We start from the raw sequence: 6,000 nt of genomic DNA on the forward strand, positions 1-6,000 counted from the left end.
AAAAAAATGAATACTGTAAATTTAGCCCCGAATCCAAATACAGATACTTGTTGGGTTCTTATAAATCAATAGCAAATTACTACTTTCAAATCTCACATATAAAACAGCAAACGTTTTTGCAACGGATTTTAAAAATGGTCTAAATTTGTATAATTGAAAACACAGGGAAATAATATACACATTAAGATTGACAATCCATCCCAGTGCTTAAACCTTAGCATCAGATCTTTATCCAATTAGCTAAAATAAAATTGTAAAAGAGATCTTCAATGATTTTCATGAAATAAGAACGAGAAAATATTAGGGTCCATAAGAGATACCGTTTGAAGGTTAAAAAAGAAAAAAATGTTCCTTTATGTGGTTATTTTGAGATATTACACTAGCTTAGGGATCATCCATTAATAACGTCACACATTTAGGGGGAGGGAGGGGGTTAACGAAATGTGGCATTGTGTGACAAGAGGTGGGAGGCTAAAAATCGTAAAATTGGTGTGACGTAATTTATGGATGGCCCCTTAGTAAAAGGCATCGTAACTTGAAAGGTTTAAATCAAATTTAAATTTCTAAAGCTGAATATTAAATCAATATTAAATTCTTTATATAAACACTATTATATTTTGTATTGTATTCACGATTCCCAAGTTTTTGTAGTTATGCAAAATGTTTACATTTTCCACCAGGGTTGCTAGTTTTGAGTTCAAAACGGATTCAAACAGACAGCTTGCCGAAGTGTTGAACTATTAGTTAATCTTGATAAATGAGGTTTGCACTTTAAAATCTTTTGTTTCTTTTTGAAATCTAAAATGTAAAAAAATAATCAAATATTGCCAAATTCATTTAATTTGGCAATAATGGCTATAAATATCTATCCAAAATTAGATATTCTTTCACATCCTCTAATTTTTTATAAATAAAACATTATTATTATTCAACAACGTGCAGAATTTCAATTAATTCGATTAATGTCTTACCGACTAACCAAGGTAAGAAATGAATTTGGTATTAACCGGGGTACATGATATTCATTTTAAAATTTCAGTTCATAACGGTAAATCATTTGGTTCACAATATCGAAGAAAGATTCTAAATTACAATTTTTGATTTGTTTTCAACCTTGTGTTTTCTTTGAAAAGCAAACATTAGACTACCTGATCGAAAAGGGGTAAATAAGATATCCTTTAACCCCGGTGGTTCTAAAAAGAGCGTTGCAGGTTTGATTTCTATCCAATTTACCAAATTGAATCAAGCTAGTCGCACCTTTATTGAATTCTTTATACAATGTTAAGAAAATCATTAATAACGTTAAGCAGTTTATAAAGCAGCCTAAAATGTTTTGAAAGACAAAAGGTGTCGGGAGACACGGGGAGTTACTGGTGCTACATGACTGATTTTTTCTAACCACCCATGGCCCACCCATGGCATGGTTCATATTTCCACCAAACATTTTTGAATCACCATTTATGTAACAAATCATTTAAAATCAATGTACTAAATTGTAGCTATATATTTTTTTTTCAATATATTTAAATATATATATAAATTTTTTTCGATGCTGATGATTCGCCGGTCATCCGTCGTTGATTTTAATAGCGAAACCTATTTTAATTATATCGTCATAATTACATCATTATAAAAAAAAAAATCGTAAGACTTGTGGCACCAACATTAATGTCTGCTGGTTCATTGAGCTGATTATTTTTATTGTTTAAGATCACAATGTTTATTTTCATTCATATAATTATAATATACAATGAGAATTCTTCTTTAAATCGTCTTTTTTTTGTAAATGACTACTTTAAATTTATATAATGGCACTTTGTATAAAAAAAATTGAATAAAAATCGAAAAATTTTTCATTATTCATAAACTATCAAATTTAACATTTTTCCAAACAAAAGGTTACTCTCAAGGGGGTCCTTTGGCCTCCCATGTTAATTAAACAAGGAAAAAGAATTTTTTTCCAACAGTTTAAGTCTTTATCTATCCTATAGTGAAATTTCGATAATCCCTTACCGTGTAAATATGTTAAACCAAGAGAAAAATAAATTTGCATCCAAAAATTTGCTTGCTGTTCCAAAAGTCCGTAACGACCTATCAGTTTTTGCTACATTCAGCAAATCATAATTCAATCTAAATTTCAACTAGTTTTTGAGATAAATTCGATAAAACAAATTCTTGGCAATATTAAAAAATTCTCGGGATTTGAAAATATTGCAACGAATTATAGTGGAAGTGATTTGCAAAATATATAAATGGTTAGATAATAGACTAAAAAATAAACTTTATGGAAACGATTAGATTTATCATTTACTAAAGTTGCGAGAATCAAGTTTTTATTTATAACCACGGCAATGAAAAAACGTTAAGAGAAGTTACTGTTTTACTTTACAGTTTTCTTTAATTTATTGTATTAAATTAAAGCTTCGCTTTAAAATTTCATTTTAATTTCAATTCAAAGTTTTTAATACTGCTGCTAGACATATGTTTTTAAAATTTAAATTCGTTTAAGGGTGATTATCTCCAAATAAAACCGGATATTATAAGACATGAACAACATATGAAAAGGGTAGATGACATCTATTTTTTAGTCACTATATTAATTTATATTTAGACTTTTACCTGCCTATAAAAACCATTTAGCTTTCTTTAATTTTAATAAAACACCATATACTTGCGGAAACAGATGTCAAAAATATATGTATTATGTTGGTTACGGGGTTGATTTTAGAATCTAAATGTTATTATGAGATATTTTTATTTTTTATTTTAATTTAATGACATTTTGAGTGTTCTAGATGTTGTGTCTCCCAAAATGTACAATCAATTCAAAAAGAATGCGGTATGTATTCCATATTTAGGCACGGCAGAAAAGGCTCAATATTTTCGAACATTTTTATTATTTTTTCCGTCATCATAGCAAATTATTGCATAAAATATCACATATCCATCAAAATTTTTCAAATTCTCGGTCATCAAGTGTCATTTTCTACTCTTTAGTACTGATGTCTTGAAATAGAAGAATTCAACGTCTAAACGATGGATTTTTACAAAGTGTAATTTTGTAGCTGAATTCATGTGAAAAAATTTAAATTTTTCCACAAATTGTATGAATCATTTCTATCGTGAGTAAATATTATTATTATTTATTATTAAACATAAATATAAATTTTCATCTATATGACTCAACTTACTCAAGATCATTCGACCATCAATAAATAAATTTTCATGTTCGAAGTTAAATCTATGTATTGACTGTCAGACATCATCTCAGTAATTATGACTCATTAAACAATAAATATATGTATATAAATTGAAATAATAAATTGTAATTAAAGCATTAATACACATAGACGTTTGTATTAACATGATGTAAGCACTCATAGAACGTCTGTGTATACATATATTTTTGGGCTTTTGAAAAGCTCAACAAATTTTAGCTTCGTTTTTCAGCTCTAATAATGGCCTATTTGGAATTTGTCCCAGCATTATACTGTTAATAACTCGAAAACGGTGAATTAAAGGAAAAAATCACAAGGGGCCTTTTTACGAAAAATGATTCAACCTGACATCGTCCGGAATGTTAATCTGTAAACTTATCTCATCAAGAATCAATGGAAAAAATGCAATCCTCTCATTTTCCAAACTCCAATATAGTCAAGTCCAAGTTTATTAAAAAGAACTGCTTATTTAAACAGATTGAAAGAAAGTGAGATAATAAAATGTGACGAACGATAAAGACAGCAAATGATATACTTTACATTGCCAAGTTCATTTTTCTTAATTTGGTGTTTAGATCACTCCTCCAAACTATGATAATACACATCTTCTGTTTGATTGGTCCGCGATTTCATGAATGCCTTAAATTTTTATTAATTGGCTTATTTAATTATCTCGCAAATTAGGCCTCGGATCCAAATTTGGTAAATCATTTCTTTCTTATTTTTTCAGCTTATTCAGGAAGGGAAGAGGTTTGTAGTTTTTTATTTTGAAAATTACTCCAGATGTCGACAAATTTTATTGTTATTTCTCGTCTTATATTGTCAAGTTATCACATAATTCACCATCAAAGCGGATCTAATATCAGCTTCAATGATCAGAAATCAATGAAAACATCCATCTATCGTTTTACCATAAGACCAATTTTAAATATACTTACTTCTCTCGGAGTCATTTATTTAATGAAAGAATCGTGCAACCCCCTCTTCCCCGCCCTAAAGTTTTCAGAATTGATTTAGATTTATATCAACATCGTATACAAAAAAATCAAGCTTTTTATCCAAAATTTCCCTGGCGCTCTTGCATCCTTAAGTGTATTGTTATTGATTTTCTATGGAATAAATAATATTCCTTTGAAATGAACATTAAAGTATACCAAAGTCTTCAAAGAATTCACCAAAAGGGGTTTTTATTGTACCAAAGCTAGTGCTATGAAAATTTATAAAGACTATTATTATATACACAAGATTAAATTTAGTTCTAAATTTACCAAAATCTTGCTTTCAGATACGTTTTGAAAGAGACTTCGTCATATTTGTGCAGAAATACTCAAGCGATTATTTTGTGTATAGAGGTAAAAATCATATATATAATAATTAATTTACATATGTGTTAAATCACACATTAATAGAAGTTTTTCATCATGATTCGTACATTGATGGTACACACTAAGTAGAAACAGATATCATTCTATTAAACAATAATCATATATACATCTCTCACTTTATTAAAAATAAAATACAATATTTTATAAAATATAAACAGATCATGCCGGTACTTTTACCGGCAACTTTCTGTAAATACTTAAAGAAATAATTAAATATCATAATAATAAGTATAGAAATGCTTATTTTATTTTATCGAAAAACATATTATTAAACAGTGATAGCAATATTTGTATGGTATCATTTTGACTTCATTTATAAAATGCCGTTATTTTCAATTAAAGTGAATAAAAATTTTATTAAATATATAGAAATGTATATCTTCTATCTTGTATTATTAGTATGATAATAATGATTTTATTATAGAAAGGTAGTTAGTGGTAAGAATTATATGATTGTCTTTATTTATGAAAACAATTTTCAAACAAATTCAATTGCATTTCTATCTAAGCGAATAGTACCTCACCTTTAGAGCTACCTTAGTTGGAGGTGAGTGTGATTAAATCCGCAAAGGGGTTTTTAAAAGCTAAGTGATTTTCCACCTCTCCTATGAATGAGTGCGTTTAGAAAATATTATCATTCACTACTGTGTTTTGGAAAAGTTAAACGTGAGGCTTCACTTAATGCAAAAAGTATAAATTTAAAATATATAGTATGTAACTTCCTTGATTTCCTGTCGCCTCCACCATTTTGTAATAGTATATTACGACCCTAGACCAGAAAGTGGGAATTCCTTTAAAGATATATTAAGACCAAGACGAAGCCAAAGTACGTCGGAATTGCGGTATAATATAACGATTCAAAGTTTTTATAGTGAAGTTTGTCTTTTAATTGATTATATTCATGCTATTTTTTATTCCCTGTGAGTTCTTACAATCAATAATATATTACATCACTTAAATGATTTTTGAGCATCGAGCAAAGAAAAAAAGCCTTAAATAGAATCAATAATACATCAATGCAAATTTATTATTAATAGGACAAAATGGCTCTTGTCATAATTGTACACCAGGGCAAAGAAGACCTGTGAAAAATATAGTTTTTAATATAAAATGCAAAGTTTTATGCAGCCGTTAGTGCCGGAAGCTAAAACATCGCTCATACTTATAACAGAATAAAGGCATACTAGAACCTTACGGAAAACTGCTTTGAAATTCAGAAAGAATAGTTTCACTAATCCGGTACTTCAGTACTTCGTCACGTTCATCAGTTTATCACCCTCCGCTCTTCTTTAAATATAAATAATCCGAACATCCAATTATCTGAGACCCCATAGCTTTTAAAAGCCCATAGGTCTTAAAAGTGACAGACCAATAATATTAATATACCACTAATATAC

Source organism: Chrysoperla carnea, chromosome 5, assembly GCF_905475395.1.
Source record: "Chrysoperla carnea chromosome 5, inChrCarn1.1, whole genome shotgun sequence".
Lineage (NCBI taxonomy): Eukaryota > Metazoa > Arthropoda > Insecta > Neuroptera > Chrysopidae > Chrysoperla > Chrysoperla carnea.